Source organism: Leptonychotes weddellii, chromosome 6 (assembly GCF_054177405.1).
Source record: "Leptonychotes weddellii isolate Sample4059 chromosome 6, ASM5417740v2, whole genome shotgun sequence".
NCBI classification, from domain to species: Eukaryota; Metazoa; Chordata; class Mammalia; order Carnivora; family Phocidae; genus Leptonychotes; species Leptonychotes weddellii.
The window spans coordinates 128,357,241-128,364,500 of record NC_138374.1 but is presented as its reverse complement, the minus strand read 5'-3'; positions in this window follow the sequence as shown (position 1 = coordinate 128,364,500).

Below are 7,260 nucleotides of genomic sequence, written 5' to 3'. Positions count from 1 at the left end.
GGGCGCTTGGGTGGCTCAGTCGGTTGAGGGAAGGACTCTTGGTTTTGGCTGAGGTCACTATCTCAGGGTCTTGAGATCCGGCCCCAAGTCGGCGCTCAGCCCGGAGTTGGCTTGTCCCTCTGCCTCTGCTCCTCCCCCTGCTTGCACGTGCTCTCTTTCTCTAGAAAACAAGTAAATAAAATCTTAAAGAAAAACACAAAGTTTACTGAGTCCGCGGTGTTAATCTCAGTCTGACTCACAGTGAGAAAGTGGAGCAAACCAACGGGGCTGGGCAAGCTAAGTTCTGGCCCAAGCGTAGCGCATGTGATGTGATCATTACAGTCAGGTTTTCAGCAATATCACTGGAATATCATGCATCTCTTGGTTCATGGTGAATCTTAACCTTCTAGGGAATGCCTTATTGTCTTATGCGGGTAAATCTCTCTCTTTTTTTAGTTAGGTTCTACGCACAGCGTGGAGCCCAAGAGGGGCCTTGAACTCTCCACCCTGAGATCAAGACCTGAGCTGAGATCATGAATCCCAGGCTTAACCGACTAAGCCACCGAGGCTCTCTCTGTGCCAGTAAATATCTTTTAATTCTTGGAAACTAAGAGTTAAGATAAAATAATATAGGGTATTAATTTCATTAATATTTTAATACTATTAAAGTGCATGATACATTTAAGAATGCTTTGGCTATGTTGCTATGAGTACATAAAATATTTACAATTTAGCTTATTTGAATATACAAATATTAGTTTTAGGATTCCAACTTAAAATGTATGATTAAGTAACTGATTTAGAGTTATAAGTTTAAATTGAAAGGAATATAAAAATAAACTTAATTTACTACATTTGTAAGAATTACATAGCCTTGTACATAGTTGAAATACCTGAAAAGAAAATTAAATATATTAAGTTTGTAAAAGTCATCTAAAATGTTTAAGATAATGAAATTAAGTGAATGGTGAAATTCCCCCTTACAGTAATAGTTAAATTTTATTAGATTTGTAAATAAAAGTAATTAGGTTTGTAAATAAAATAAAACAAAGGTTAAGGGAAGCTAGATTTGTGGATTTGTAACTAAAGTAAGTATTAATTTATATATATATATATATATATATATATATATATGAAAGAGGTCTTAACGGTCCTTTTTCTGTGTATAAAACTGGCTTCAGAGGTGCCTGGCTGGCTCAGTCGGTGAAGCACGCAGCTCTTGATCTTGGGGTGGTAAGTTCTAGCCCCACATGGGGTCTTTAGAGATTACTTAAAAAAAAAAAAAACCTGACTTCAGAAAGTCCCCTCCCCCCACAGACTGCATATCAAATAGAAACAATGTGCAAGGGACCAAAAATGTGGTTTTTGTCCATATAAAATACTATTCAAATATCACCACATTTTTTTTCTTCAAATTTTTATTTAAATTCTAGTTAGGGGCACCTGGGTGGCTCAGTCGTTAAGCATCTGCCTTCTGCTCAGGTCATGATCCCAGGATTCTGCTCAGCCGGAAGCCTGCTTCTCCCTCTCCCACTTCCCCTGCTGTGTTCCCTCTCTCGCTGTGTCTCTCTCTGTCAAATAAATAAATAAAATCTTAAAAAAATTAAATAAATTCTAGTTAGTTAACATACAGCGCAATATTGGTTTCAGGAGGAGAATTCAGTGGTTCATCACTTATATACAACACCCAGTGCTCCTCACATCAAGTGCCCTCCTTAATCATCATCACTCATCTAGCCCATCCCCCACCCACCTCCCTCCATCAACCCTCAGTTTGTTCTCTATCCTTAAGAGTCTCTTATGGTTTGGGGGCTCCTGGGTGGCTCAGTCAGTTAAACAGCCGACTCTTGATTTTGGCTCAGGTCACGGTCTCGGGGTCCTGAGATCAAGCCCCATGTTGGCCTCCCTGCTCAGTGGGGAGTCTCCTTCTCCCTCTCCCTCTGCCTATCCCCTGCTCATGCTCTTTTTCTCTCTCTCTCTCAAATAAATAAAATCTTTTAAAAAAAGAAAAAAGAAGTTATTCAGTGTGGAAAGTGCTTCCCTTGCTGCTGGGTGAAAACTTAGGCAGCCTTATAATTTTTTTAATCACACAGTGGTAATAAAAAGTTCCAAAGTTGCAAACACGGTCTTGATTTATATAATTTTATTTATTTATTAAGTAGGGTTCATGCCCTGCATGGGGCTTGAACTCATGACCCTGAGATCAAGAATTGCGTGCTTCACAGACTGAGTCAGCCAGGTGCCCCTTGATTTAAAATAATTTTAATGCTCAACTCCATGTAATACTCAGAGCCTTGAACTTGATTTTTTTTTTTAAGATTTTATCCATTTATTTAGAGAGAGAGAGAGGGGCAGAGGGAGAGAGAGAACCTCAAGCAGGCTCCCCGCTGAGCACAGAGCTCTATCTTAGGAGCCCCCCCACCCTGAGATCAGAACCTGAACCAAAATCAAGAGTGAGATGCTTAACCAACTGAGCCACCAGGCGCCCCACCTTGAACTTGATTTAAAGTTAATCTTCTCTCCTCCCTCAGACAGCACCTGATAGAGAGGCTCTGTGTGAGTGAGTTTGTGTGTTTGCGTGCACATAAAGGGGCGTGAGGAAGCAATAAGTTTCTCTTCTGTTTCCCCCACCTGATGTTTCTGAGCTCCCCAGGCTTGCAGACTAGTTCCTGACCCTTCCTAGGCCAAAATAGAAGAGAGCAGAAACAGTCCTTCACTGGTACCTGACCAAGCGGTTGTCTCTGCCCTCTGGAGCTGGCAGGTGTTTGAAGCTCTTCCTTTGGTTCTTCAGGAGCCCCCGCTGGGAACATTATCTTCTACTTGTCGTGGCCCAGCAAATGCCCTTTCATCCCCCACTGCCTACTCCCTCCTCAGGACCCCAGAGGTCCTGTGGTTCATCTCTGCCTTTCCTATTCTGTGCCTGTGTGCCCTTCTGGATGGCCACATGGGACAGGATTTAGTATAGGGAATTCAGAGCTTCCAAATGACCGAAGGCCACCTCCAGCGTAACTACTAGAACAAAAGAGCTGTCGCTTGTGCAGTCAAGAAGCTGCGTGCGGCACCAGAAAAGACACCTGAGAGCTGTTGGCTGCAAAGACACCCCAACCCTCACGGTTAGCCCCAGCTCCAACCATGCCTGCCGGGTCTATGCCGACAGAACATGGACACCACCCCCTGCCCCCTAGCCCCTCAGCCCCCTCTTGACCAGACACCTGGTATCTGGCACAGAAAAATCTGACACCTGCAGAACTGTGCTTACTATCAGAACAGCAAAAATAGCAGAAACAGCTTTCACCACCCTCTACCTTCCAAAGCTTCCCGGCATGCACCTGATTATAACTTGCCAAATTCCCTCTCACACTCAAAGCTCTCTGGAACATGTTCTCAGCTCCCAGCCTCTGCACAGGAAAGGGGGTGAATGGATGCTGAGTGCCAATCCATGGGAATCTTTCCTTACTGATAAAATTAGGAAACTGACCTCCGGAGAAGCAAAAACACTGGAATTTAAGGTTCATGAAAATATATCATCAGTTCTTGAGTTGAAAAAAATGCTTAGAGACCTTACAGTCTTAAAAATACTTGCGTATTTGGAATAGAATAAATTACATAGAAACAGTTACAGATACTTAATTGAAAACAAGGTTTCCATTTGTCGACATATAAAAACTTTGTTTTAATCTTTTGTTTTGTAATAAATGTGTGAATTTAGAAAGAAAGAAAAAAAGAAGGGGGGGATCTGTATAGACCTGAAATTTCACGAATTCGAGTTGTTGAAAACTCTTGGTTTATCTTTACAGGAGAAGCTTAGGCTCGAAAAGAAATATATCTCTGGAGCTGATAAGAACCAGTTAGAAACCATAGGACAAATGTAACCAGTTTAACTTTCCAAGGACTGAACTTGAAGTTAGAGGGGAGCGGTGCTGAATTTCAGCGAAGTCTCAGTTTTTGTGCAGCCCAAAAAGGGAGGGTGCTCAACCCCCACATCTTCTCAGGTTAAAAAAATATGTTTTAAAGATTATTTTTTAATTTGAAGTCTTCTATATTAAATATCTTGTAGTTCAAAAGGTGATAAAATAGATGGCATCATAGAAAGGAGAAATTTAACGCCTACATTCATGTTTTAAAATATTTTCTTTAAAATATATATCATGGTTATTGTGCAGATCCCACTGAATGCAAAATTGGGAATTTTAAGGCATATGACACTTTTATTTCCCTTAAGGGGCTGGGTTTCTGCACCAATGATAAAGAGCAAAGACTTCAGGCAAATACAGTGTAAACAACAAGATTGCACTTGGAGGATGTTACAGCTAAAACTTGGTACAATCATAAAACAAGGGTCTCCCGGGGCGCCTGGGTGGCTCAGTTGGTTAAGCGACTGCCTTCGGCTCAGGTCATGATCCTGGAGTCCCGGGATTGAGTCCCGCATCGGGCTCCCTGCTCGGCAGGGAGTCTGCTTCTCCCTCTGACCCTCCTCCCTCTCATGCTCTCTGTCTCTCATTCTCTGTCTCAAATAAATAAATAAAATCTTAAACAAACAAACAAACAAACAAAAAAAACACAAGGGTCTCCCAAAAATTGTTTCTCTTGAATTCTGAAGTCTTTCCCAAAATTTTGTTTTCTCTTTCCCAGAGAGAGCAAGTTTTTCCTGTCCAGGTCCACTGTGACAGGCTGACCATCAGGAGCCCACCAAGAGTTAGCCCGGCTGGGCTGGGCTGGGCTGGACCACAGCTCCAGTGAGTTTGCCTTTGGTTAGTCCCAGACTCCAACTTCTGGGCCACAACTGTCAAGGGGCCGAAGGCTTTGATCTTATCAGTACCTGGACTGGAAGGGGCTGGGAGCCCAGCATCAGCATGTGGGTGCATCTTTGGCTTCAACTCCAGCACGGCTCTGGTGCGGACCACTGTGCAGGATGCTCCAGAAAGCCCGAGTGCTCTCCGCAGTCTAGTGCACGACTCTGGGGAAGAGGGGGCCATCACAGGGCTGAGTGATTGGTTTATTTTTATTTGGGGCACTTCCAGATTCCAATCCAGCCTGCCAACTCATGCTATAACTGAGAACTTGGCTCTTTTCTCCTCCGCCCCCCCCCCCCCCCGGGAGTCACCATTCTGTGCAAGGCGAGCCCACACTCAGCTCAGTGACTGGTCCAGGAATGGAAGCTTCAGTGGCTGCCCACCTACAAGAGGCTTGTCCCTCTCTGGAATGCCATTCATCAAGGCTGCCCTGCACCCACCACTCCTTGATGCCACCAGAGAATATGATTTTTATTTGTGTGTGCACAGATTTATATCTGTATGATCACCAGATTGAGAGTCTATTGAATCGTTCTACAATAGGAGCAGAGTCAGAAGTCTCCTGTGGATAAAGCTTTAAAGTGGCATATGTAACATGTGAAATAATTCTTCAATGCACTAATGGAATCATATCTAACTTGGTTGTTTTTTCTCCAAAAGCCACTGAAGATTTAGAGAACTACTGAGCTATTTGCACTTCATAATATTAATGGAAAAATGTATGCGTACTGTATGTTAGCTGGAATTAAAATTAAAAAAAAGAAAAATATATGTGTAGAAAAATAAGACCTTATGAATTAAAAGAATATTTCTTTTTTTTAAAGGATTTTATCTATTTACTTATGAGAGAATGAGCAGCGGGAGGAGCAGAGGGGAAGGGAGACAAGCAGACTCCATGCTGAGCACGGAGCCCAACGCACGGCTCGATCCCACCACCCTGAGATCCTGACCCGAGCCGAAATCAAGAATTGAATGCTTAACCAACTGAGCCACTCAGGCACCCCAAAAGAATATTTCTGACAAAACCTGAAAAACCTGCATCAGTATATATTCTCCCTTGCCAGTAGAATGCCATTCTAATACATATATATATTCCAATACCTCTGTGTGTGTGTGTGTGTGTGTGTGTGTAGTTTTCCTGGAGGTAGATTAAGATATCTAAATAACTGGTACTGTATTTAGAAAACAGCAACATGGAAAACCATCTTGACTTATATATATTATAAAACTAAATAAAGCATTATTTAGACCTGTAGCTTGATATGACAATGCTTCGTGCACATGATATATTGATTAGAAGGGAAAGCTATCATATATGACTGAGAGAAGAAAAGCTGGCTGGGGTGGTGGGAGGAGGCAGATAACCAAAAAGTTTTCATATTAGGGGAGAATTTAGTACAATGAGAATCTAACTGGAGACATGAAACTGTAGATTCTAAGTATATTAAGAGAAACTGAATAGCATAAGTCTGACTAGGTTTGTCCAGCCTTGTGCAGAATGCACATATATAAATCTTGCACATCTAACTGTGCAATGAGTCATTGTAGGGGAGCCAGTGTGAAATTCTCATTTAGTACATTGGAGATGGAACTGCTGACGTATTTCTATTTATTTTCATGATGCGAACTAATAAAATGAACCTTTTTGCCAGTGGCTGAATATAGCTCCAAGTAGAAAGTAGAAGCTAAAATAGTAAGAGCTCAGAACTGTCAAACTCTGACCCCTTCAAACTAAAAATGAACTGAAACATTTGGACAGAACTTCCATAGCCCACAGAGTGAGGAATTATTTCAGAGTCCTCTAGACCAGAGTAATTTCACTCCATATCCCATGGGATACTCTAAGAACAAAGGCAGGTACAAATACCAATTTGATTTTTATTTAGCAGTTTTATCATAAATGTTAATACTGCCATCACTATTTTGGATCTGTTTCTTTTACTGGCAAGTCAATAAATCAGTCATTCTGTTAGCTTTGTTATAAATCAAGAGCTTAAGAGTGACAATTATGTGACATGGTGACATGAGTCATCTATGACCAAAGAAAACGAGGCAAAATTGTAGGTTGACTATAGGATTAAGAATTTAAATATTGGGCCTGGAGGTGGGGTATAAAAAAGAATTTAAATATCACGGTTGGGAAGTTCTATTAGAACTAAATTGAAAATGGCTATGAACTTATTTTTTAAAAAAGATTTTATTTATTTATTTATTTGAGAGAGAGAGAACGAGCAGAGAGGAGGGGCAGAGGGAGAGGGAGAAGACGACTCCCCACTGAGCAGGGAGCCAGATGCAGGGATCCATCCGAGGACCCTGAGATCATGACCTGAGCTGAAGGCAGACGCTTAACCAACTGAGCCACCCAGGTGCCCCCGAACTTATTTTTTAAAAGATCTTATTTTTAAAATAATCTCTGCACCCAATGTGGGACTTGACTTCACAACCCCAAGATCAGGAGTGGCATGCTCCACCAACTGAGCCAGCCAGG